Source organism: Lepisosteus platostomus, unplaced genomic scaffold (genome assembly GCF_059453375.1).
Source record: "Lepisosteus platostomus isolate fLepPlt1 unplaced genomic scaffold, fLepPlt1.hap1 Scaffold_61_H1, whole genome shotgun sequence".
Classification (NCBI taxonomy): domain Eukaryota; kingdom Metazoa; phylum Chordata; class Actinopteri; order Semionotiformes; family Lepisosteidae; genus Lepisosteus; species Lepisosteus platostomus.
The window spans coordinates 252501-276431 of NW_028291677.1; the positions used below are offsets into that span (position 1 = coordinate 252501).

The following is a 23931-nucleotide window of genomic DNA, read 5'->3' on the forward strand; positions in this document are numbered from 1 at the left end:
CTGGTGAGCATTTCTAGAATCGTACTTGTATAGATGCAGCCTTTAATGTGTTGCTAGGTTAAAATTGATGACTTCTTGAACTTCAGTAGGCAACTGCCCTCTTGATTTCGGATTTAATTTCTTTATTACAGGGGCGCTTTTATGAAGACAGAGTCATGTTCAGGTACTTTTCTTGATGGAGGAAGCATATTTCGGACTCTGTGATCTGCTCACCTGGAAAGGTCTGCTGTACTACTACAAGAGAGAAGTAGAGTCTGGAAGAAGGGACAATTTTATGATGCTTTGGAAGATAATGTTTTTTTTTTCTTTGAAATCGAAATGAATCAGAATATCAGTGCAAAAGACAGACTCTTGGTTTGGTTTGAGATATGGTTTTAAAACAGACAAAATGTAGAAAACAGGTCTTTCTCACTTTTGGTAAAGAATGGACCGGGGGTAATATTTTACTAGTTGCAGTGCTGATCTCACTGGGTTACAGTCCTGCAGTGTCACACCGGGGCCAGTGGCGCAATGGATAACGCGTCTGACTACGGATCAGGAGATTGCAGGTTCGACTCCTGCCTGGCTCGGGTCGTTTTTAAACGCATCTGGCTACTCCCTAAGTAGTCTGTGCTACTTACTGCATTGTAATCGTACCCGGTAAGAGATTTCCTTCATGTAAATGAACTGCACCTGACAGCTTTAGAAAAACACCTGGGCTCAGTACGGTGCTGAGAGCTCAGCGTTGCTGTTCTAATTAGCACGCACTGCATCGGCTATGAGCCCGAACCTTTCAATTATTCCGATCAGTAAGTCAACACGTAGTCCACATGAACGGTAGAAATATTCTCTTGTCTGTCTCTTGTTTGTATAGAACTGAATGTCCCTGACAATGTTCTGTTAGTTTTAATTGAAGAACGGCATTTGTGTTCAAATATACCAGACAAGTTTATGTAACTGCTCATGCGACACTCAGTTGTAATTAGTCAAGAAATAAAGTCGAACAACAGCTGCGGGTTTGATTCTGAACGTATGAGATTGCAGCGCCTTTTACTTCCATTGACAAATGATAGAGATTCGAAGAGAGATCCTTCAGACCAGCAAGCAAACCCACGGCTATTTCGGTTTTCTATCTAGGCAACGTTGGTGTCTGCAATAGCATACATGAAAGCGTGATGCAATTTCTGTGGCTACATTTGTTGCACGTCATGCACAGTAAGAGTGTTTCTAACACCAAATAAAAAGTCAACAATTAGCGATCACGCCCTTCTCCTCAGTTAACCCACTGAAACCCTTGCTGTTAACAGTTCTTTACTGCGTGCTTTACCAGCACCTACATATCGTGTCGGTTCTTTCAGCTTTATTCATTAGGTTTTCAAAGGTATAAGTAGAGCACCAGAGGTGCGAACGCAAAATGTGTGGTTATCTGAAGAATTGATTTCAATGGCAGCGGGTCCAAGCGATTTCGCGTTGTTATAGTACCAGGAAAGGAGAAGCGGCACTTCGCCTCTGCCGTACAGGCACAAGGCGACGTGCGGCAGACGCCGGAGTCGGCAGGTTTCGAACCTGCGCGGGGAAGCCCCAACGCATTTCGAGCCCATCGCCTTAACCACTCGAGCACGACAAATGCGAACTCGCCACCGCCGTATTCCTCCTATAATCAAACACGGACTGCGAGGTGGCTGCGGAAACCTTTTTAAAGTTGCTCTCCGTTAAAAAAAAATACCTTTCACAAGATTCGTGCCGGCAGACAGACACGCCTCAGAGGGTTTAAGGCTGGCTTCACGTTCAAATGATAAAGTCCCCCAGTCCGGATGTCAAAACGCAACTTTGGCAGACAGAAAAAAACATCAACAAACCAAAAATGTGGACAAGGATTTTACAAGCTGCACCACACTGCACTTTCAAAAGCATTTACATTCGTGTTAGACGCAGGAATTGCCTTTGATTTGCGCGCTTACGAACGCCATGGAAAACGAAACAAAACTAAAGCCCTCAGCTCCTGCACTTGATTATAGTCCCGTTACGTGTCGAAGCAGGAATTTACGTCATCCTACCACTGTAACACGGGGAATAGAGGGAAATGAGCACAAGCTACGAATTGTCTCAATCACTCCCTACAGTAGTAAGACGCCTGGAAGCGTGCACCCCCATCATTAATCTTTGCGCATCTGTGCAAGGTAAACTCTGTAGCAGTCTCTGAAACGGCTCAAAGGAAACACGTGATTGATTCCATGTGCATCTGGGGTTCATTTCTTATTTACATTTAATTCAAGGGAAAGGCTTGGGTCAGTTTCAGACGGCCTCCAACAGCGAGATTCAAGCGCCCCACCTTCAGCCCAATCTGCGCCGCCAGAACGCCAACGGCTCCTCTGGTCTCCGGGGTGCGGTTGTGACCCCGTAACCTAAAGTGTTGGTGGCAGACAAATGGAGACTAACAGGTGATGTCCTAGGACATGACTACATTGTGACACTCGGTGGGGATGGTGACCATTGCTTGGAAAAGAGTGCGAGGCCCCTTTAGAAAAACATTTTGTTAACAGGCATTCTGCCTTAGTCCAAACACCTATAGCTCGCAAAGCGCATGCTATTAGACAGGCACCTCTGCAAGACCTTAAGAGTCTCTTAAACTAGTGATAGTAAGGTGTTCCCAATGGGCGATGTTTGGCTTTCAAATCATCTCTCTGTGGAAGCGCCGAGATGCAGCTGTTTAAGGCTTAGAAGCAGCTGACTGTTTCACTACCTAGCGGATTACTGTCAGTCAGGGAGCTCAGAGGTGAAAAGCCTGTCTGAGAGACAATTCGCCGTCGATCAGTTCAATATGTTCCGTACCAGCTCGGCGCACCTGAGATCATCTTGGTAGCCGTGTAGCTCAGATGAGTGAGAGCGTGTGTGTGTGCACCACCGTGATTGGATGCCGGTCCTTCTCAGGTCACAGTAAACCTTCTGCTGCCTAACTTTCCTAATTTTGGGGATCCCTTTGAAAAAGCAAAGGAAAAAAAAAAACTGGCTCTTCATCAGCGTGATCGACCCAACCCAGTGTGTCCCAGTGGCCTAATGGATAAGGCACTGGCCTTCTAAGCCAGGGATTGTGGGTTCGAGTCCCATCTGGGGTGCTCCTGTCCCATTTTGAGCGTACAAATGTCCTTGTGATTTGCAAAGCTGCAACCCCACCTTACTCAGTGAGCGTCTCTGCTTTTCTCTCACATACAGTTGGGAGAAAAACTTTTGTAAACAGCCCTTCGGAATGATGTGGATTTCTGCATGAATGGCTCCTAACATGTGATCTTATCTTTATCTAAGTCATAATAATCAATAAAGAGAGTCTGATTTAACAAACAACACACGCCCAACATTTGACATTGCTGTTTTAACAAAACAGCCTCCGCCATGCTTCCCAGGTGGGATGAGGTTTTGGAGTTGGTATGCAGTGTTTTGTTATCTCCAAACATAACGCTGTGCACATTTACCAACAAGTTCAACTTTTGTCACGTCTGTCCACAGAACATTGTTCCAGGAGTTGCTGTGGAACATCCATGTGGTCTTTAGCAAACTTGAGAGGGGCAGTGGTGGTTTTTTTTGGGGGGAGAGCAGTGGTTTCCTCCATGGTGACCTCGCATGATCACCACTCCTGTTCAGATTTTTTCTTATGGTGGACTCATGAACACAGACGTAAGACAAAGTCAACCACCTGTTCGCTAGATCCCATCCCCACTCAGCTAGTCAAAGATTCCCTCGAAGGACTGGCAGGACCTATAATTAGTATGATGAATGCATCGCTTGCGTCAGGCGTTGTACCTGATCAATTTAAGGTAGCGGTTGTTAGACCGCTCCTTAAGAAGTCAAATTTGGATCCACAAGTTCTTAACAACTACAGGCCTGTCTCAAAGGTCCCATTTCAATCTAAAAGTCTTGGGAGAATAGTTGTTGCCCAACGTCAATCGTATCTGGATTCAAATAATATACTTGAGAAATTTCAGTCTGGTTTCTGAAACTGCATTAACAAGAGTCGTAAATGATATTCTCTTAGCTACTGATGCGGGGAATGCAACAGTGCTTGTGCTTTTAGATCTTAGAGCTGCCTTTGACACGGTTGACCTCTCTGTTTTGTTACACAGGCTTGAGTTTGAGGTTGGCTTATCTGGAACCGTCCTTCAGTGGTTTACTTCACATTTTACTCATCGTTTTCATTATGTTCAAATATCTAATAATTGTACTGCTTCATCAATGTCACCAGTTCAATTTGGGGTACCAGAAGATCAGTGCTGGGACCAATATTGCTCTCTCTCTCTACATGCTGCTGATAGGTAGGATAATATGAAAAAATAATATGAACTTTCATTCATATGCTGATGACACTCAAATAAACATTTTGTTTACACCAAACGACAACTCTTCTATTATCAGTTTAGTTAAATGCATTAAGGAAGGAAATACTTGGATGTGTGAAAACTTTTTGTTACTCAACTCTGAGAAAACTGAGGATCTGTTGATCGGAGGCAACAATACTGATAGGACTACTATAACTTCAGCACTTAACTCAGAGGATTTAAACATTTGCCTCAAAGAGACAGCACGTTACCTAGGCGGCATATTAGACACAAGGCTCTTAACAACTTGCATTGTTAAGTGCCTTGGGACAACCTTGTTGTGAAAGGCGCTATATAGAAATACATTGATTTGAATTGAATTGACAATGTAAAATGTTGTGTGTGTTGTTTGTTAAACAAGACTGTCTTTATTTATCAAAAAATAAAAGGAATTTGCTAGGAATGCAAACGTTAGGTTGCGCTTCTTCATGCTGCATCGTCGGCATGAGTGGAGCTTTTTAAACGTCTGTACTTACTGTGCCCCATAAGAAATCGTTTGTCCCCGTTCAAAAGAGATTGTGCGATGTCCTGCAGTGTTCGCAAAGTAAACCTTTGACAGTTTGAAAAGAGGAATTTATTCTGCTTCCTGTGCGTGCAGTAGTTACAAAGTTGAACGTCTTTACACGATTTGCTGCAGTTTTCAGTGGGCGGGCTTTGTCAGATGGCTTGGAAAAACGCACTGTGTTTCGGCTCGGGAAACATCATGAGAAGTGTCCTGCATGTTTTCTGTGTATAGCTGTCTTTTAACGCATACAGAATTCATTCGAAATCATTGATTTCTCCAATTAACAAGGGTCCCTTAAAAGATGAGTCAAAGTAACGTCTAATCGGATTAGTTTCCTTAGAGCTGGTTCAGAGTTTGCTCAAGAGTTTACCTTACACAGATGCGCAAAGAAGAATGTTGGGGGTGCATGCTTCAAGGTGCCTTACAGCTGTAGGGAGTGATTCGAGATTCGAGACGATTCGTGCCGTGTGCTCGTTCCCATATACCGTACGCCCCGGGGTGCAGTGCTAGGATGACGTAAAATACCGCTCGGGCACGTAACGGCGTTATATGCAAGTGCGGGACGTGAGGGTTTTCGTTTGTTCATTTTGTTTTGTTTTGCTCTGCTTTGCTTTGTTTCTTGGTCAAGAGGCGTAAGGTAAGTCGTAATCCAGGGAGAACACTGGTGGCAAACAGTCCGAGGTGAGAGGCGAGGTCCAAAGTCGAAAAGTTAGAAGGGGAGTCCAATATCCAGAATAAACGAGGTAATGGAAAAAACGCCAGGTAGAGCTCTCAAGGAGTAGACTCAATACCAGCGGGAAGCAGATAAAGATGGTAAAAATAGCACTGCGTACCGCACGGTGGAGTGTGTGCAGGTGGGTAAACTCGTGCGGCGGCGTTTGTTAATAATCACCCGCTGCTGGTGCTGTTTAGATTGCTTAAGAGTTGGTCTTAACTGCCTGGCGGTCATGACAAGCTCCTCTTTAAGCTGTGGTTTAGTTTTGCATTCATGTGTTTCTAGAGCAGTTATTTATGGGGGTGGGTGGGTCTTTCACAGAGGCTCAGGACAAATCCCCTGCATGAAAGTCTACTGTGTGCGTTCAAACAGTCACAGGTTAAGAGCCAGGCAGGAGGACAATGGACAGAAGAAGCAACGAACTAAAAATAAAAGAACGAATATGAAAAAGCCACCATCTTTTTCTTTTTGACATTTTCCGACTTTCATGCAAGCCAGGACAAAGTTGCTCGTAGCTACTTGTGGATTCAAATACTCTATCGAGTGCTTTGATGAGTTTTTGCAATTTGATTGTCGTCCTGTCAGCCTGTTTCTGTTTTTTTTTTCAATCTAGTGATGGAAAGTAAGAGGGAAATGATGGAGCAATCAATAACCGCTCCGGAAAAATGGCAGAAAGAAATGGCCCGTCACTAAGGACATTTGTGAAGCAGAGGAGTGACATCACCACAAAGGCGACTTATTCTGCTGATCGTTTTGGTGAATAATGATTGAGGCGTGTTAAGAGAAAGGTAGCTGCGTCAGCATGCTTAGGCTGCAAAGGATAAAGCAAAGGTTTACTCCATGCTGAAAAGAGAAGAAAAGAAGCACAACGTTTCGGCTGTGGAGCCTTCTGCGCCATCTTCTTTAGCAATGGTGATGATGTTTACATTGGAAAAACTGAGACACGCATACTGGAGGGGCTTGAACCACCAACTTTTCAGCACCACAGAGTCTGACAGTCTTTTGTGCGCCCTACATTTGCAGGTTTATGGTCAAAGAAAACAATCACTTGCACTTCTTGCAGCCGGCAATCTTTTTCCACTGACAACCAAGAAATGGATTTCATCTTTCACAAGCTGTATGGATTTCTTCAAAAACAAGTTATTCCAGAAAGGAAATGAATTCTTGCATTAAACTGAACCAAGCTGTACATGTTTGTCTGAAATGAGATATGCGGCACAACAAGACACGGAGAGAGGCACCGCTGGTATTCAGACCCAGGATCGCCTGCTTACTAGGCAGGCACTTTAAGCCACTAGGGAACAGCGCCAGCAGAGCACCGTGCTTTTACAGACACTTGGACACATCTGCGTTCGGTGTGCACTTAATCTGCTCTCTGAGCCCGTTGCCTCCGTCCCATTTAATAGCAGAACTGACGCCAAGAGAAATGATGAGAAATGGCATTTATCGGGCACTTCTCATGTCCAAGGAGCTCAATGCCCTTGACACCTCCCCAAGGCGACAGAGCTGTGCATTCTTTGGCGACAACATTTTTTCTTTTGTTTTATTTCTATACTTATTGATAGAATAAAAACGATATGTCATGTACTGTAAGGGAAATGTCTCTTTTCATGGGGAAAGCTAGCACCAGCAAATGTTGTGTTTAGAAGAAGTGATTTAACATGACACGTGACCTAATTTACCGGAGCAAAAGCTCACCCAGCAAGCCCTGCTTTACTTCTACAGGAGAGAAGTACTGTAGAGTCTGCAAGATGTTCAGCTGGGTAGCTACGTCAGCATGCCTCGGCTGCAAAGGAACAAGTAATAGGTTTATTGCATGCTGAAAAGAGAAGAACGGAAACACAGCGTTTCGGCCGTGAGGTCTTCTCACACCTGAAGAAGCCTCACACCTGTAAAAGGCTCCATGGTTTTCTTTCTTCTCTTTTCAACATGGAATACACCTATTGTCTGCAAGATGTGACAATTTCACGGTGTTTTGGAAGAAAACCTTTTTTCTTTGAATTCAAAATCAATCAGAATTTCAGCACGACACACCAACACTTTTTCTGTTTTAAGGAGATGATATTTTAAACCTGATAAAAATAGTAGGAAACACAAGTTTCTTGCTGTGAAAATTTAGATGGGGAAGTGTACTACTGGTAGCAGTGTAGAGCTCTCTGTGGTGGAATGCAAACACATGTTCTATGGGCCAGTGGCGTAATGGATTACGCGTCTGACTTCGGATCAGAAGATTGTAGGTTTGAGTCCTGCCTGGTTCGTGAGGCTTTTAAACCTCTCAGGTTCCTCGGTAACAGGTTGCCGTCATGTATATGAACTATAGAAAAGCATCTGCCACAACCCGTAAATTAGCACGCAAGTGCGGGCTAGTTAACACAGAACTGTATGGAGATCATCTCCAGCTCCGAGCTCAATTGCAATGAAAAAACATGCAGAACAGAACTGGAGAGCAGCTGAATTTGTGCTCAGTAGGGTGGGGAGGACTCAGCATTGCTATTGTTCTAATTGGCATGAACTGCAGGGGATCTGAATCAGAACACGTCACTTAGTTCGATCATTGCGTCAATATGTAGGCCACGTTAATATAGAATTATTACTTTGTCTGTCTCGTCTTTGTAAATAGGTGAATGTCCCTGACAATTTCATGTTAGTTTTTAAGAACGACATTGGTGCTAATATATACATATATAGCATATAAGGAACACGTAAAAGTTTAGTCCATGTTGAAAAGATAAGAAAACCGCCACAACGTTTCATCTCGGAATAAATCTTTACTTGTTGTTTTGCAGCCTACCCATTCTGACCTAACTCCTCCCTTGAAATTCCCTAACAGATAAGGGTACGTAACGGCTCATGCGATGCTCAGTTGCAATTTGTCCCAAAACAAACAAGAACAGCAGCTGAGGGTTTGAGTTTGAACATGCACTGTATTAAAGCAGCTTTTATTTCCATTGATAAATGCTAGATATTCCTACAGAGATTCTCCAGGTGAGTAAGCGATTCCTGTTTCTGTTTCTATTTCTGTTTCATATATATATATACAGTATATATACAGTATTGTACTATTATTATATAATTGTTACACTGTGGCTGTGTTGTGTGTGTTAAGCTGCTGTTGCACTGCAATTTCCCTCACGGGATCAATAAAGTATCCATCTATAAGAAGACATTACCAACAACGACCACAAGATGGAGATATTGTCTAGACATTACCAACAACGACCACAAGATGGAGATATTGTCCAAAGAGGCAAGAAGGGCAAAGCCGCGATAAGGTAAAATCATTTTTTGTAAGAGATTGCTGTCAGAATGCACATCCGTATCCCAAACAGAATCTCTAGTAAAATATGATCATTTGTGAAACAGGCAATTGAGTGTCTGCTACAATATGATTGCTACAGATGCAGCCATTCAAAATGCGCGGGCGTACGCTGTACGCAGTCTACCACAAGTTACCGGTAAATACCGCGAGTTACCGGTAAATACCGCTAGCAAAATAATAGTATCCGGAATTTCCGCAAGGTGGAGCTAATAAAGCTCAACTTCTCATGTTTGAGCTGTAGCCATCAAAGTCTTTAATGAAGATATTACTAATAGTATTAATAATAAATGAACTTGGACAAGCTGTAAACTCAAAGTATTGCCCTGGTCCACATTATTTTTTTCATTGCCCGTCTTTGTAAAAGTAACACCACAGCATTTCGCAATCACGCATTTTTTTCCAATCATGCAAAGTACAGTAATTTTTGAGAATCGATTCACCATGCCTTTCACATGCTCATAAAAGAGGTTGATTTAGGAACATAAACATATTACCGTATGCAAACTGTACTGTATACAGTTTGTATATGTATATGTATATGTATATTTAATGTCTTAACTGTGCCCGTTTAAGTATTGAATATTTATATGGAATTTTACCACTGAAGGGAAATCTTAGTGCCTGAGCATAAAAAGAATAGCAGCATACTGGAACACGTGTGAAGGCCATAAACGATATTAATTTTGGAACATAAACATACAGTATATGGCTGGTCTCGGTACTTTAAAGAAAACATACACGAAACATGGTTTCATTATGACCAGAATCGGTCTTGAGATATTTTTAACTTGATTTACAGTATTTGAGAGGTATGTCTTGAAACCGATACTACGTAAATACTCCTCACGTATATGTTTCTAGGTTCTGAAGCTGAAGCTCCTGAAGCTGTGCAGCCACGCACTCTAGTTTCTCTTCATCTCGTACAAATCTTTCGCCTTTTACTAAAGATTTCCGTGGAGAGGAGCATGAACGAGTTCCATGCAATTTTTGTGCTTCCCTGCCTTCGGGTGGGGCGCAGCCTGGCTGGTCAAAGAGAGAAAACAAAAACGCTCGCAATCGGTCTTGTTATGGCGATTGTGGCAGTCTGCTCCGCGAGTCCTCGGTCTCCGGCCGTCTGATTGGCGCTCTTTTCTTTGGGGGTTGGGAAGTGTCCAGCCGCAGGGGATCTTGGGACCTCGCTTTGCATAGCGGCTTCCCAGAGTGCGTCGTTTCCGGCACAGTGTGGCCGGGTGTTTTCCGAGTTATCGCACGGATTGGTCACGCTCGCAAGCCGTGAGCCGCAGGCGATGAGCCCGGAGCTGAACGGGCCCCACTGGCTAGTTTGTAAGGCCAGGTGCATTGCCAACCACGACCGGCAGCGCAGAGGCTTTGAAGGCGGCCTGGGCTCCTGCAGCTGTGCAGCCACGCACTCTGGTTTCTCTTCATCTCGTACAAATCTTTCGCCTTTTACTAAAGATTTCCGTGGAGAGAAGCATGAACGAGTTCCATGCAATTTTTGTGCTTCCCTGCCTTCGGGTGGGGCGCAGCCTGGCTGGTCAAAGAGAGAAAACAAAAACGCTCGCAATCGGTCTTGTTATGGCGATTGTGGCAGTCTGCTCCGCGAGTCCACGGTCTCCGGCCGTCTGATTGGCGCTCTTTTCTTTGGGGGGCGGGAAGTGTCCGGCCGCAGGGGATCTTGGGACCTCGCTTTGCATAGCGGCTTCCCAGAGTGCGTCATTTCCGGCACAGTGTGGCTGGGTGTTTTCCGAGTTATCGCACGGATTGGGCACGCTCGCAAGCCGTGAGCCGCAGGCGATGAGCCCGGAGCTGAACGGGCCCCACTGGCTCGTTTGTAAGGCCAGGTGTATTGCCAACCACGACCGGCAGGGCAGAGGCCTTGAAGGCGGCCTGGGCTCCTGCAGCTGTGCAGCCACGCACTCTGGTTTCTCTTCATCTCGTACAAATCTTTCGCCTTTTACTAAAGATTTCCGTGGAGAGGAGCATGAATGAGTTCCATGCAATTTTTGTGCTTCCCTGCCTTCGGGTGGGGCGCAGCCTGGCTGGTCAAAGAGAGAAAACAAAAACGCTCGCAATCGGTCTTGTTATGGCGATTGTGGCAGTCTGCTCCGCGAGTCCTCGGTCTCCGGCCGTCTGATTGGCGCTCTTTTCTTTGGGGGTTGGGAAGTGTCCGGCTGCAGGGGATCTTGGGACCTCGCTTTGCATAGCGGCTTCCCAGAGTGCGTCGTTTCCGGCACAGTGTGGCCGGGTGTTTTCCGAGTTATCGCACGGATTGGTCACGCTCGCAAGCCGTGAGCCGCAGGCGATGAGCCCGGAGCTGAACGGGCCCCACTGGCTAGTTTGTAAGGCCAGGTGCATTGCCAACCACGACCGGCAGCGCAGAGGCGTTGAAGGCGGCCTGGGCTCCTGCAGCTGTGCAGCCACGCACTCTGGTTTCTCTTCATCTCGTACAAATCTTTTGCCTTTTACTAAAGATTTCCGTGGAGAGGAGCATGAATGAGTTCCATGCATTTTTTGTGCTTCCCTGCCTTCGGGTGGGGCGCAGCCTGGCTGGTCAAAGAGAGAAAACAAAAACGCTCGCAATCGGTCTTGTTATGGCGATTGTGGCAGTCTGCTCCGCGAGTCCACGGTCTCCGGCGTCTGATTGGCGCTCTTTTCTTTGGGGGGCGGGAAGTGTCCGGCCGCAGGGGATCTTGGGACCTCGCTTTGCATAGCGGCTTCCCAGAGTGCGTCGTTTCCGGCACAGTGTGGCCGGGTGTTTTCCGAGTTATCGCACGGATTGGTCACGCTCGCAAGCCGTGAGCCGCAGGCGATGAGCCCGGAGCTGAACGGGCCCCACTGGCTCGTTTGTAAGGCCAGGTGTATTGCCAACCACGACCGGCAGGACAGAGGCATTGAAGGCGGCCTGGGCTCCTGCAGCTGTGCAGTCACGCACTCTGGTTTCTCTTCATCTCGTACAAATCTTTCGCCTTTTACTAAAGATTTCCGTGGAGAGGAGCATGAACGAGTTCCATGCAATTTTTGTGCTTCCCTGCCTTCGGGTGGGGCGCAGCCTGGCTGGTCAAAGAGAGAAAACAAAAACGCTCGCAATCGGTCTTGTTATGGCGATTGTGGCAGTCTGCTCCGCGAGTCCTCGGTCTCCGGCCGTCTGATTGGCGCTCTTTTCTTTGGGGGTTGGGAAGTGTCCAGCCGCAGGGGATCTTGGGACCTCGCTTTGCATAGCGGCTTCCCAGAGTGCGTCGTTTCCGGCACAGTGTGGCCGGGTGTTTTCCGAGTTATCGCACGGATTGGTCACGCTCGCAAGCCGTGAGCCGCAGGCGATGAGCCCGGAGCTGAACGGGCCCCACTGGCTAGTTTGTAAGGCCAGGTGCATTGCCAACCACGACCGGCAGCGCAGAGGCTTTGAAGGCGGCCTGGGCTCCTGCAGCTGTGCAGCCACGCACTCTGGTTTCTCTTCATCTCGTACAAATCTTTCGCCTTTTACTAAAGATTTCCGTGGAGAGAAGCATGAACGAGTTCCATGCAATTTTTGTGCTTCCCTGCCTTCGGGTGGGGCGCAGCCTGGCTGGTCAAAGAGAGAAAACAAAAACGCTCGCAATCGGTCTTGTTATGGCGATTGTGGCAGTCTGCTCCGCGAGTCCACGGTCTACGGCCGTCTGATTGGCGCTCTTTTCTTTGGGGGGCGGGAAGTGTCCGGCCGCAGGGGATCTTGGGACCTCGCTTTGCATAGCGGCTTCCCAGAGTGCGTCATTTCCGGCACAGTGTGGCTGGGTGTTTTCCGAGTTATCGCACGGATTGGGCACGCTCGCAAGCCGTGAGCCGCAGGCGATGAGCCCGGAGCTGAACGGGCCCCACTGGCTCGTTTGTAAGGCCAGGTGTATTGCCAACCACGACCGGCAGGGCAGAGGCCTTGAAGGCGGCCTGGGCTCCTGCAGCTGTGCAGCCACGCACTCTGGTTTCTCTTCATCTCGTACAAATCTTTCGCCTTTTACTAAAGATTTCCGTGGAGAGGAGCATGAATGAGTTCCATGCAATTTTTGTGCTTCCCTGCCTTCGGGTGGGGCGCAGCCTGGCTGGTCAAAGAGAGAAAACAAAAACGCTCGCAATCGGTCTTGTTATGGCGATTGTGGCAGTCTGCTCCGCGAGTCCTCGGTCTCCGGCCGTCTGATTGGCGCTCTTTTCTTTGGGGGTTGGGAAGTGTCCGGCTGCAGGGGATCTTGGGACCTCGCTTTGCATAGCGGCTTCCCAGAGTGCGTCGTTTCCGGCACAGTGTGGCCGGGTGTTTTCCGAGTTATCGCACGGATTGGTCACGCTCGCAAGCCGTGAGCCGCAGGCGATGAGCCCGGAGCTGAACGGGCCCCACTGGCTAGTTTGTAAGGCCAGGTGCATTGCCAACCACGACCGGCAGCGCAGAGGCGTTGAAGGCGGCCTGGGCTCCTGCAGCTGTGCAGCCACGCACTCTGGTTTCTCTTCATCTCGTACAAATCTTTTGCCTTTTACTAAAGATTTCCGTGGAGAGGAGCATGAATGAGTTCCATGCATTTTTTGTGCTTCCCTGCCTTCGGGTGGGGCGCAGCCTGGCTGGTCAAAGAGAGAAAACAAAAACGCTCGCAATCGGTCTTGTTATGGCGATTGTGGCAGTCTGCTCCGCGAGTCCACGGTCTCCGGCGTCTGATTGGCGCTCTTTTCTTTGGGGGGCGGGAAGTGTCCGGCCGCAGGGGATCTTGGGACCTCGCTTTGCATAGCGGCTTCCCAGAGTGCGTCGTTTCCGGCACAGTGTGGCCGGGTGTTTTCCGAGTTATCGCACGGATTCGGCACGCTCGCAAGCCGTGAGCCGCAGGCGATGAGCCCGGAGCTGAACGGGCCCCACTGGCTCGTTTGTAAGGCCAGGTGTATTGCCAACCACGACCGGCAGGGCAGAGGCCTTGAAGGCGGCCTGGGCTCCTGCAGCTGTGCAGCCACGCACTCTGGTTTCTCTTCATCTCGTACAAATCTTTCGCCTTTTACTAAAGATTTCCGTGGAGAGGAGCATGAATGAGTTCCATGCAATTTTTGTGCTTCCCTGCCTTCGGGTGGGGCGCAGCCTGGCTGGTCAAAGAGAGAAAACAAAAACGCTAGCAATCGGTCTTGTTATGGCGATTGTGGCAGTCTGCTCCGCGAGTCCTCGGTCTCCGGCCGTCTGATTGGCGCTCTTTTCTTTGGGGGGCGGGAAGTGTCCGGCCTCAGGGGATCTTGGGACTTCGCTTTGCATAGCGGCTTCCCAGAGTGCGTCGTTTCCGGCACAGTGTGGCCGGGTGTTTTCCGAGTTATCGCACGGATTGGGCACGCTCGCAAGCCGTGAGCCGCAGGCGATGAGCCCGGAGCTGAACGGGCCCCACTGGCTCGTTTGTAAGGCCAGGTGTATTGCCAACCACGACCGGCAGGGCAGAGGCCTTGAAGGCGGCCTGGGCTCCTGCAGCTGTGCAGCCACGCACTCTGGTTTCTCTTCATCTCGTACAAATCTTTCGCCTTTTACTAAAGATTTCCGTGGAGAGGAGCATGAATGAGTTCCATGCAATTTTTGTGCTTCCCTGCCTTCGGGTGGGGCGCAGCCTGGCTGGTCAAAGAGAGAAAACAAAAACGCTCGCAATCGGTCTTGTTATGGCGATTGTGGCAGTCTGCTCCGCGAGTCCTCGGTCTCCGGCCGTCTGATTGGCGCTCTTTTCTTTGGGGGGCGGGAAGTGTCCGGCCGCAGGGGATCTTGGGACCTCGCTTTGCATAGCGGCTTCCCAGAGTGCGTCATTTCCGGCACAGTGTGGCCGGGTGTTTTCCGAGTTATCGCACGGATTCGGCACGCTCGCAAGCCGTGAGCCGCAGGCGATGAGCCCGGAGCTGAACGGGCCCCACTGGCTCGTTTGTAAGGCCAGGTGTATTGCCAACCACGACCGGCAGGGCAGAGGCTTTGAAGGTGGCCTGGGCTCCTGAAGCTGTGCAGCCACGCACTCTGGTTTCTCTTCATCTCGTACAAATCTTTCGCCTTTTACTAAAGATTTCCGTGGAGAGGAGCATGAACGAGTTCCATGCAATTTTTGTGCTTCCCTGCCTTCGGGTGGGGCGCAGCCTGGCTGGTCAAAGAGAGAAAACAAAAACGCTCGCAATCGGTCTTGTTATGGCGATTGTGGCAGTCTGCTCCGCGAGTCCACGGTCTCCGGCCGTCTGATTGGCGCTCTTTTCTTTGGGGGGCGGGAAGTGTCCGGCCGCAGGGGATCTTGGGACCTCGCTTTGCATAGCGGCTTCCCAGAGTGCGTCATTTCCGGCACAGTGTGGCTGGGTGTTTTCCGAGTTATCGCACGGATTGGGCACGCTCGCAAGCCGTGAGCCGCAGGCGATGAGCCCGGAGCTGAACGGGCCCCACTGGCTCGTTTGTAAGGCCAGGTGTATTGCCAACCACGACCGGCAGGGCAGAGGCCTTGAAGGCGGCCTGGGCTCCTGCAGCTGTGCAGCCACGCACTCTGGTTTCTCTTCATCTCGTACAAATCTTTCGCCTTTTACTAAAGATTTCCGTGGAGAGGAGCATGAATGAGTTCCATGCAATTTTTGTGCTTCCCTGCCTTCGGGTGGGGCGCAGCCTGGCTGGTCAAAGAGAGAAAACAAAAACGCTCGCAATCGGTCTTGTTATGGCGATTGTGGCAGTCTGCTCCGCGAGTCCTCGGTCTCCGGCCGTCTGATTGGCGCTCTTTTCTTTGGGGGTTGGGAAGTGTCCGGCTGCAGGGGATCTTGGGACCTCGCTTTGCATAGCGGCTTCCCAGAGTGCGTCGTTTCCGGCACAGTGTGGCCGGGTGTTTTCCGAGTTATCGCACGGATTGGTCACGCTCGCAAGCCGTGAGCCGCAGGCGATGAGCCCGGAGCTGAACGGGCCCCACTGGCTAGTTTGTAAGGCCAGGTGCATTGCCAACCACGACCGGCAGCGCAGAGGCGTTGAAGGCGGCCTGGGCTCCTGCAGCTGTGCAGCCACGCACTCTGGTTTCTCTTCATCTCGTACAAATCTTTTGCCTTTTACTAAAGATTTCCGTGGAGAGGAGCATGAATGAGTTCCATGCATTTTTTGTGCTTCCCTGCCTTCGGGTGGGGCGCAGCCTGGCTGGTCAAAGAGAGAAAACAAAAACGCTCGCAATCGGTCTTGTTATGGCGATTGTGGCAGTCTGCTCCGCGAGTCCACGGTCTCCGGCGTCTGATTGGCGCTCTTTTCTTTGGGGGGCGGGAAGTGTCCGGCCGCAGGGGATCTTGGGACCTCGCTTTGCATAGCGGCTTCCCAGAGTGCGTCGTTTCCGGCACAGTGTGGCCGGGTGTTTTCCGAGTTATCGCACGGATTGGTCACGCTCGCAAGCCGTGAGCCGCAGGCGATGAGCCCGGAGCTGAACGGGCCCCACTTGCTCGTTTGTAAGGCCAGGTGTATTGCCAACCACGACCGGCAGGGCAGAGGCCTTGAAGGCGGCCTGGGCTCCTGCAGCTGTGCAGCCACGCACTCTGGTTTCTCTTCATCTCGTACAAATCTTTCGCCTTTTACTAAAGATTTCCGTGGAGAGGAGCATGAATGAGTTCCATGCAATTTTTGTGCTTCCCTGCCTTCGGGTGGGGCGCAGCCTGGCTGGTCAAAGAGAGAAAACAAAAACGCTCGCAATCGGTCTTGTTATGGCGATTGTGGCAGTCTGCTCCGCGAGTCCTCGGTCTCCGGCCGTCTGATTGGCGCTCTTTTCTTTGGGGGGCGGGAAGTGTCCGGCCGCAGGGGATCTTGGGACTTCGCTTTGCATAGCGGCTTCCCAGAGTGCGTCGTTTCCGGCACAGTGTGGCCGGGTGTTTTCCGAGTTATCGCACGGATTGGGCACGCTCGCAAGCCGTGAGCCGCAGGCGATGAGCCCGGAGCTGAACGGGCCCCACTGGCTCGTTTGTAAGGCCAGGTGTATTGCCAACCACGACCGGCAGGGCAGAGGCTTTGAAGGTGGCCTGGGCTCCTGAAGCTGTGCAGCCACGCACTCTGGTTTCTCTTCATCTCGTACAAATCTTTCGCCTTTTACTAAAGATTTCCGTGGAGAGGAGCATGAACGAGTTCCATGCAATTTTTGTGCTTCCCTGCCTTCGGGTGGGGCGCAGCCTGGCTGGTCAAAGAGAGAAAACAAAAACGCTCGCAATCGGTCTTGTTATGGCGATTGTGGCAGTCTGCTCCGCGAGTCCTCGGTCTCCGGCCGTCTGATTGGCGCTCTTTTCTTTGGGGGTTGGGAAGTGTCCGGCCGCAGGGGATCTTGGGACCTCGCTTTGCATAGCGGCTTCCCAGAGTGCGTCGTTTCCGGCACAGTGTGGCCGGGTGTTTTCCGAGTTATCGCACGGATTGGTCACGCTCGCAAGCCGTGAGCCGCAGGCGATGAGCCCGGAGCTGAACGGGCCCCACTGGCTAGTTTGTAAGGCCAGGTGCATTGCCAACCACGACCGGCAGCGCAGAGGCTTTGAAGGTGGCCTGGACTCCTGCAGCTGTGCAGCCACGCACTTTGGTTTCTCTTCATCTCGTACAAATCTTTCGCCTTTTACTAAAGATTTCCGTGGAGAGGAGCATGAATGCGTTCCATGCAATTTTTGTGCTTCCCTGCCTTCGGGTGGGGCGCAGCCTGGCTGGTCAAAGAGAGAAAACAAAAACGCTCGCAATCGGTCTTGTTATGGCGATTGTGGCAGTCTGCTCCGCGAGTCCACGGTCTCCGGCCGTCTGATTGGCGCTCTTTTCTTTGGGGGGCGGGAAGTGTCCGGCCGCGGGGGATCTTGGGACCTCGCTTTGCATAGCGGCTTCCCAGAGTGCGTCGTTTCCGGCACAGTGTGGCCGGGTGTTTTCCGAGTTATCGCACGGATTGGGCACGCTCGCAAGCCGTGAGCCGCAGGCGATGAGCCCGGAGCTGAACGGGCCCCACTGGCTCGTTTGTAAGGCCAGGTGTATTGCCAACCACGACCGGCAGGGCAGAGGCCTTGAAGGCGGCCTGGGCTCCTGCAGCTGTGCAGCCACGCACTCTGGTTTCTCTTCATCTCGTACAAATCTTTCGCCTTTTACTAAAGATTTCCGTGGAGAGGAGCATAAATGAGTTCCATGCAATTTTTGTGCTTCCCTGCCTTCGGGTGGGGCGCAGCCTGGCTGGTCAAAGAGAGAAAACAAAAACGCTCGCAATCGGTCTTGTTATGGCGATTGTGGCAGTCTGCTCCGCGAGTCCTCGGTCTCCGGCCGTCTGATTGGCGCTCTTTTCTTTGGGGGTTGGGAAGTGTCCGGCTGCAGGGGATCTTGGGACCTCGCTTTGCATAGCGGCTTCCCAGAGTGCGTCGTTTCCGGCACAGTGTGGCCGGGTGTTTTCCGAGTTATCGCACGGATTGGTCACGCTCGCAAGCCGTGAGCCGCAGGCGATGAGCCCGGAGCTGAACGGGCCCCACTGGCTAGTTTGTAAGGCCAGGTGCATTGCCAACCACGACCGGCAGCGCAGAGGCTTTGAAGGCGGCCTGGGCTCCTGCAGCTTTGCAGCCACGCACTCTGGTTTCTCTTCATCTCGTACAAATCTTTCGCCTTTTACTAAAGATATCCGTGGAGAGGAGCATGAATGAGTTCCATGCAATTTTTGTGCTTCCCTGCCTTCGGGTGGGGTGCAGCCTGGCTGGTCAAAGAGAGAAAACAAAAACGCTCGCAATCGGTCTTGTTATGGCGATTGTGGCAGTCTGCTCCGCGAGTCCACGGTCTCCGGCGTCTGATTGGCGCTCTTTTCTTTGGGGGGCGGGAAGTGTCCGGCCGCAGGGGATCTTGGGACCTCGCTTTGCATAGCGGCTTCCCAGAGTGCGTCGTTTCCGGCACAGTGTGGCCGGGTGTTTTCCGAGTTATCGCATGGATTCGGCACGCTCGCAAGCCGTGAGCCGCAGGCGATGAGCCCGGAGCTGAACGGGCCCCACTGGCTCGTTTGTAAGGCCAGGTGTATTGCCAACCACGACCGGCAGGGCAGAGGCTTTGAAGGCGGCCTGGGCTCCTGCAGCTGTGCAGCCACGCACTCTGGTTTCTCTTCATCTCGTACAAATCTTTCGCCTTTTACTAAAGATTTCCGTGGAGAGGAGCATGAATGAGTTCCATGCAATTTTTGTGCTTCCCTGCCTTCGGGTGGGGCGCAGCCTGGCTGGTCAAAGAGAGAAAACAAAAACGCTCGCAATCGGTCTTGTTATGGCGATTGTGGCAGTCTGCTCCGCGAGTCCTCGGTCTCCGGCCGTCTGATTGGCGCTCTTTTCTTTGGGGGTTGGGAAGTGTCCGGCCGCAGGGGATCTTGGGACCTCGCTTTGCATAGCGGCTTCCCAGAGTGCGTCGTTTCCGGCACAGTGCGGCCGGGTGTTTTCCGAGTTATCGCACGGATTGGTCACGCTCGCAAGCCGTGAGCCGCAGGCGATGAGCCCGGAGCTGAACGGGCCCCACTGGCTAGTTTGTAAGGCCAGGTGCATTGCCAACCACGACCGGCAGCGCAGAGGCTTTGAAGGCGGCCTGGGCTCCTGCAGCTGTGCAGCCACGCACTCTGGTTTCTCTTCATCTCGTACAAATCTTTTGCCTTTTACTAAAGATTTCCGTGGAGAGGAGCATGAATGCGTTCCATGCAATTTTTGTGCTTCCCTGCCTTCGGGTGGGGCGCAGCCTGGCTGGTCAAAGAGAGAAAACAAAAATGCCCGCAATCGGTCTTGTTATGGCGATTGTGGCAGTCTGCTCCGCGAGTCCACGGTCTCCGGCCGTCTGATTGGCTCTCTTTTCTTTGGGGGGCGGGAAGTGTCCGGCCGCAGGGGATCTTGGGACCTCGCTTTGCATAGCGGCTTCCCAGAGTGCGTCGTTTCCGGCACAGTGTGGCCGGGTGTTTTCCGAGTTATCGCACGGATTGGTCACGCTCGCAAGCCGTGAGCCGCAGGCGATGAGCCCGGAGCTGAACGGGCCCCACTGGCTAGTTTGTAAGGCCAGGTGCATTGCCAACCACGACCGGCAGCGCAGAGGCTTTGAAGGCGGCCTGGGCTCCTGCAGCTGTGCAGCCACGCACTCTGGTTTCTCTTCATCTCGTACAAATCTTTCGCCTTTTACTAAAGATTTCCGTGGAGAGGAGCATGAATGAGTTCCATGCAATTTTTGTGCTTCCCTGCCTTTGGGTGGGGCGCAGCCTGGCTGGTCAAAGAGAGAAAACAAAAACGCTCGCAATCGGTCTTGTTATGGCGATTGTGGCAGTCTGCTCCGCGAGTCCTCGGTCTCCGGCCGTCTGATTGGCGCTCTTTTTTTTGGGGGTTGGGAAGTGTCCGGCTGCAGGGGATCTTGGGACCTCGCTTTGCATAGCGGCTTCCCAGAGTGCGTCGTTTCCGGCACAGTGTGGCCGGGTGTTTTCCGAGTTATCGCACGGATTGGTCACGCTCGCAAGCCGTGAGCCGCAGGCGATGAGCCCGGAGCTGAACGGGCCCCACTGGCTAGTTTGTAAGGCCAGGTGCATTGCCAACCACGACCGGCAGCGCAGAGGCTTTGAAGGCGGCCTGGGCTCCTGCAGCTGTGCAGCCACGCACTCTGGTTTCTCTTCATCTCGTACAAATCTTTCGCCTTTTACTAAAGATTTCCGTGGAGAGGAGCATGAATGCGTTCCATGCAATTTTTGTGCTTCCCTGCCTTTGGGTGGGGCGCAGCCTGGCTGGTCAAAGAGAGAAAACAAAAACGCTCGCAATCGGTCTTGTTATGGCGATTGTGGCAGTCTGCTCCGCGAGTCCTCGGTCTCCGGCCGTCTGATTGGCGCTCTTTTCTTTGGAGGGCGGGAAGTGTCCAGCCGCAGGGGATCTTGGGACCTCGCTTTGCATAGCGGCTTCCCAGAGTGCGTCGTTTCCGGCACAGTGTGACCGGGTGTTTTCCGAGTTATCGCACGGATTCGGCACGCTCGCAAGCCGTGAGCCGCAGGCGATGAGCCCGGAGCTGAACGGGCCCCACTGGCTCGTTTGTAAGGCCAGGTGTATTGCCAACCACGACCGGCAGGGCAGAGGCTTTGAAGGTGGCCTGGGCTCCTGAAGCTGTGCAGCCACGCACTCTGGTTTCTCTTCATCTCGTACAAATCTTTCGCCTTTTACTAAAGATTTCCGTGGAGAGAAGCATGAACGAGTTCCATGCAATTTTTGTGCTTCCCTGCCTTCGGGTGGGGCGCAGCCTGGCTGGTCAAAGAGAGAAAACAAAAACGCTCGCAATCGGTCTTGTTATGGCGATTGTGGCAGTCTGCTCCGCGAGTCCTCGGTCTCCGGCCGTCTGATTGGCGCTCTTTTCTTTGGGGGGCGGGAAGTGTCCGGCCGCAGGGGATCTTGGGACCTCGCTTTGCATAGCGGCTTCCCAGAGTGCGTCGTTTCCGGCACAGTGTGGCCGGGTGTTTTCCGAGTTATCGCACGGATTGGGCACGTTCGCAAGCCGTGAGCCGCAGGCGATGAGCCCGGAGCTGAACGGGCCCCACTGGCTCGTTTGTAAGGCCAGGTGTATTGCCAACCACGACCGGCAGGGCAGAGGCCTTGAAGGCGGCCTGGGCTCCTGCACAGCACCCACCCACTGTGTCCCACAGCACCACAGCGCCGACACACCTTTGGTTGTCCCACATAAAAAACATAGCCATTGCAGGCGCCCAGCTGGATTGTAGAGGGCAGGTGCCTTAAGCCTCCATTTACATTGTCCGGTAGCAAGCGAACCTCGAATTTCCTTGCTCCTGTTTTTATACCGTCAACATCTCTAACCTCAGTTCCATGGTGGACGGTGCAGTACTGCTTAAGCCAGGTGTGAATGTCCTCCGTCTTTGCCATTTCCGAGAACATAACAACATGCACCGTTTTCCTCTCTCTCTGTGTCAGAGGCTGCAAGTTGATCTTCTCAAGGGCAGGAACTTTCCCTCTTTTTGCCTCAAACACATCCACACATTGTTCAAACAGAGAATAGGTAGCAAAAACAACCTCAAATTCTTTCTGACCTGGGAGAGCGAAGATGAAATCCAAGTGCCGAGGTTCAAAGCCAAGTTCCTTCTGTAACACTTTTCTGCTGAACTGCATACGATCCATGAAGAGGTCATCCAAAAGCTCAAAACGTACAGCATTCTTGCGGGATCCAAAGGTTGCCATCTCAAACTGCAAAACAAACACTGCTTCCACAAAACAAGAAAACAATCCAACTACAGGCTGATCAAGGTATCTCCCCTGCCAGGTAAGCTGAGAGCCACTGGCTCGTTTGTAAGGCCAGGTGCATTGACAACCACGACTGGCAGGGCAGAGGACTTGAAGGCGGCCTGGGCTCCTGCAGCTGTCCAGCCACGCACTCTGGTTTCTCTTCATCTCGTACAAATCTTTTGCCTTTTACTAAAGATTTCCATGGAGAGGAGCATGAATGAGTTCCATACAATTTTTGTGCTTCCCTGCCTTCGGGTGGGGCGCAGCTGGGCTGGTCAAAGAGAGAAAACAAAACCGCTCACAATCGCTCTTACAATGCAGTAAGTAGCACAGGCTACTTAGGGAGTAGGCTCTTCTTCTTCTTCTTCTTCTTTTTCACAGCCTTAGTCCCAGACTGTCCTGGGGTCAGCTGCTTTGGTTGCTCTTCTCCATTTGTCTCTGTCGAGCACATCTTCCTCACTCACTTCACATACCTCCATATCTTTTCTCACACAATCTATCCATCTCTTTCTAGGCCTGCCTCTTCCATTGTTACCTTCCACCTCAAATTCCATTACCCTCTTTGTTACTTCCTCAAAGTCCCTCCTCATGATATGTCCATACCACCGTAACCTCGCCTCTCGCATCTTCTCAACCACATCCACCACCCTACATTGTCTACGGATTTCTTCATTTCTGATCTTATCCTTCATTGAAATCTGCAGAATCCATCTCAACATCCTCATTTCAGTTCTTCTCATCAAGTTCTCTTCCCTCTTTCCAACTGCCAAGCATTCAGCTCCATATAGTAGTACAGGTCTAATCACAGTCTTGTACATTTTGCACTTTAACTTTCTGGGAATTTTCCTGTCACAGATTATTCCAGTTATCTCTCTCCACTTGTTCCATCCAGCTTTCACTCTTTGTTTTACTGCCTCCAGTGTTTCTCCTCCCTTTACCAGTTTTGATCCAAGGTATTTAAAGTCATCAACTTGTTTCAGTTTTCCTCCATTTGTCTCCTCAACATTGGTCATAGTATCTCCTCTTCTCTCCATTACCATTATTTCAGATTTTTGTGCATTCATTTTCAGTCCACCCTTTTCCAGACTCCTCTGCCATTTGAACACTTTCTCCCGTAGTTCTACTTCTGAGTCTGCCATCAGTGCCACATCATCAGCAAAGATGAGTTCCCAAGGCACTTCTGTTCTTACCTCCTCTGTCAGTGTGTCAATAATGTTTATGAAAAGGAAAGAACTTAGTGCTGATCCTTGGTGTACTCCAACTGTGATTTCAAACTCTTTTGTCTCTCCCTGTTGTGTTATCATCTTCGTAGTTGCATCTCTATAGGTTGCTTGAACTAACTTCACCATGCTTTCTGGTACTCCTTTCTTCCTCAAGCACCAATACACCACCTCTCTGGGCACACGGTCATATGCCTTCTCCAAGTCCAGAAAGGCCACATACAGCTTTTTCCCTTTCTCTAGTGTCTTCTCCTGTAACTGTCTCATCACAAAAATGGCATCTGTTGTGCTTTTCCCCACTGAGAATCCAAATTGTGAGTTGTGGATCCTGATTATCTTCCTGAGTCTCTTGTCCAGAATTTTTTCCAGGATTTTCAATCCATGTTCCAGAAGTTTTATTCCTCTATAGTTTTAACACTCCATTGGGTCTCCTTTCTCCTTGTAGATGGTAACCATACTGCTTTTTGTCCATTCTTCTGGAATTCTCTCTTCCTTTGCAATATTGTTTAGCAATCTCGTCAGCCACTGAATCCCCTCTTCATCGAGGTTCTTAAAGTGTTCTGCTGCTATTCCTGATGGTCCAGTTGCTTTGCCCACTTTCATCTCTTTGATAGCTTCTGTCACTTCCTTTACTGAAATTT

The 23931-nt window shown here is 50.5% G+C and overlaps 27 non-coding genes across 27 annotated transcripts; all 27 read left to right on the forward strand.

Annotated features, from left to right (window-relative positions):
• Positions 1-496: 496 nt before the first annotated feature.
• trnar-acg (transfer RNA arginine (anticodon ACG)) lies at positions 497-569 on the forward strand. Its single transcript has one exon. It is a non-coding gene; the product is annotated as a tRNA-Arg (tRNA).
• Positions 570-3022: 2453 nt separating this feature from the next.
• trnar-ucu (transfer RNA arginine (anticodon UCU)) lies at positions 3023-3095 on the forward strand. The gene has a single exon. It is a non-coding gene; the product is annotated as a tRNA-Arg (tRNA).
• Positions 3096-7754: 4659 nt separating this feature from the next.
• On the forward strand, positions 7755-7827 carry trnar-ucg (transfer RNA arginine (anticodon UCG)). Its single transcript has one exon. It is a non-coding gene; the product is annotated as a tRNA-Arg (tRNA).
• A 1958-nt stretch (positions 7828-9785) lies between these two features.
• Positions 9786-9902, forward strand: LOC148632453 (U5 spliceosomal RNA). The gene has a single exon (XR_015934332.1). It is a non-coding gene; the product is annotated as a U5 spliceosomal RNA (small nuclear RNA).
• A 391-nt stretch (positions 9903-10293) lies between these two features.
• LOC148632454 (U5 spliceosomal RNA) lies at positions 10294-10410 on the forward strand. Its single transcript, XR_015934326.1, has one exon. It is a non-coding gene; the product is annotated as a U5 spliceosomal RNA (small nuclear RNA).
• A 391-nt stretch (positions 10411-10801) lies between these two features.
• LOC148632455 (U5 spliceosomal RNA) lies at positions 10802-10918 on the forward strand. Its single transcript, XR_015934315.1, has one exon. It is a non-coding gene; the product is annotated as a U5 spliceosomal RNA (small nuclear RNA).
• Positions 10919-11309: 391 nt separating this feature from the next.
• LOC148632456 (U5 spliceosomal RNA) lies at positions 11310-11426 on the forward strand. The gene has a single exon (XR_015934329.1). It is a non-coding gene; the product is annotated as a U5 spliceosomal RNA (small nuclear RNA).
• Positions 11427-11816: 390 nt separating this feature from the next.
• On the forward strand, positions 11817-11933 carry LOC148632457 (U5 spliceosomal RNA). The gene has a single exon (XR_015934323.1). It is a non-coding gene; the product is annotated as a U5 spliceosomal RNA (small nuclear RNA).
• Positions 11934-12324: 391 nt separating this feature from the next.
• Positions 12325-12441, forward strand: LOC148632458 (U5 spliceosomal RNA). Its single transcript, XR_015934327.1, has one exon. It is a non-coding gene; the product is annotated as a U5 spliceosomal RNA (small nuclear RNA).
• A 391-nt stretch (positions 12442-12832) lies between these two features.
• LOC148632459 (U5 spliceosomal RNA) lies at positions 12833-12949 on the forward strand. The gene has a single exon (XR_015934316.1). It is a non-coding gene; the product is annotated as a U5 spliceosomal RNA (small nuclear RNA).
• Positions 12950-13340: 391 nt separating this feature from the next.
• LOC148632460 (U5 spliceosomal RNA) lies at positions 13341-13457 on the forward strand. The gene has a single exon (XR_015934330.1). It is a non-coding gene; the product is annotated as a U5 spliceosomal RNA (small nuclear RNA).
• A 390-nt stretch (positions 13458-13847) lies between these two features.
• Positions 13848-13964, forward strand: LOC148632461 (U5 spliceosomal RNA). Its single transcript, XR_015934317.1, has one exon. It is a non-coding gene; the product is annotated as a U5 spliceosomal RNA (small nuclear RNA).
• A 391-nt stretch (positions 13965-14355) lies between these two features.
• On the forward strand, positions 14356-14472 carry LOC148632462 (U5 spliceosomal RNA). The gene has a single exon (XR_015934318.1). It is a non-coding gene; the product is annotated as a U5 spliceosomal RNA (small nuclear RNA).
• Positions 14473-14863: 391 nt separating this feature from the next.
• LOC148632463 (U5 spliceosomal RNA) lies at positions 14864-14980 on the forward strand. Its single transcript, XR_015934324.1, has one exon. It is a non-coding gene; the product is annotated as a U5 spliceosomal RNA (small nuclear RNA).
• Positions 14981-15371: 391 nt separating this feature from the next.
• LOC148632464 (U5 spliceosomal RNA) lies at positions 15372-15488 on the forward strand. Its single transcript, XR_015934319.1, has one exon. It is a non-coding gene; the product is annotated as a U5 spliceosomal RNA (small nuclear RNA).
• Positions 15489-15879: 391 nt separating this feature from the next.
• Positions 15880-15996, forward strand: LOC148632465 (U5 spliceosomal RNA). The gene has a single exon (XR_015934331.1). It is a non-coding gene; the product is annotated as a U5 spliceosomal RNA (small nuclear RNA).
• A 390-nt stretch (positions 15997-16386) lies between these two features.
• LOC148632466 (U5 spliceosomal RNA) lies at positions 16387-16503 on the forward strand. The gene has a single exon (XR_015934320.1). It is a non-coding gene; the product is annotated as a U5 spliceosomal RNA (small nuclear RNA).
• A 391-nt stretch (positions 16504-16894) lies between these two features.
• Positions 16895-17011, forward strand: LOC148632467 (U5 spliceosomal RNA). Its single transcript, XR_015934325.1, has one exon. It is a non-coding gene; the product is annotated as a U5 spliceosomal RNA (small nuclear RNA).
• A 391-nt stretch (positions 17012-17402) lies between these two features.
• LOC148632468 (U5 spliceosomal RNA) lies at positions 17403-17519 on the forward strand. Its single transcript, XR_015934341.1, has one exon. It is a non-coding gene; the product is annotated as a U5 spliceosomal RNA (small nuclear RNA).
• A 391-nt stretch (positions 17520-17910) lies between these two features.
• On the forward strand, positions 17911-18027 carry LOC148632469 (U5 spliceosomal RNA). The gene has a single exon (XR_015934313.1). It is a non-coding gene; the product is annotated as a U5 spliceosomal RNA (small nuclear RNA).
• Positions 18028-18418: 391 nt separating this feature from the next.
• Positions 18419-18535, forward strand: LOC148632470 (U5 spliceosomal RNA). Its single transcript, XR_015934340.1, has one exon. It is a non-coding gene; the product is annotated as a U5 spliceosomal RNA (small nuclear RNA).
• A 390-nt stretch (positions 18536-18925) lies between these two features.
• On the forward strand, positions 18926-19042 carry LOC148632471 (U5 spliceosomal RNA). Its single transcript, XR_015934321.1, has one exon. It is a non-coding gene; the product is annotated as a U5 spliceosomal RNA (small nuclear RNA).
• Positions 19043-19433: 391 nt separating this feature from the next.
• On the forward strand, positions 19434-19550 carry LOC148632472 (U5 spliceosomal RNA). The gene has a single exon (XR_015934339.1). It is a non-coding gene; the product is annotated as a U5 spliceosomal RNA (small nuclear RNA).
• Positions 19551-19941: 391 nt separating this feature from the next.
• Positions 19942-20058, forward strand: LOC148632473 (U5 spliceosomal RNA). Its single transcript, XR_015934314.1, has one exon. It is a non-coding gene; the product is annotated as a U5 spliceosomal RNA (small nuclear RNA).
• Positions 20059-20449: 391 nt separating this feature from the next.
• LOC148632474 (U5 spliceosomal RNA) lies at positions 20450-20566 on the forward strand. Its single transcript, XR_015934335.1, has one exon. It is a non-coding gene; the product is annotated as a U5 spliceosomal RNA (small nuclear RNA).
• A 391-nt stretch (positions 20567-20957) lies between these two features.
• On the forward strand, positions 20958-21074 carry LOC148632475 (U5 spliceosomal RNA). Its single transcript, XR_015934328.1, has one exon. It is a non-coding gene; the product is annotated as a U5 spliceosomal RNA (small nuclear RNA).
• A 1141-nt stretch (positions 21075-22215) lies between these two features.
• On the forward strand, positions 22216-22332 carry LOC148632476 (U5 spliceosomal RNA). The gene has a single exon (XR_015934337.1). It is a non-coding gene; the product is annotated as a U5 spliceosomal RNA (small nuclear RNA).
• The last annotated feature ends 1599 nt before the right edge of the window (positions 22333-23931 follow it).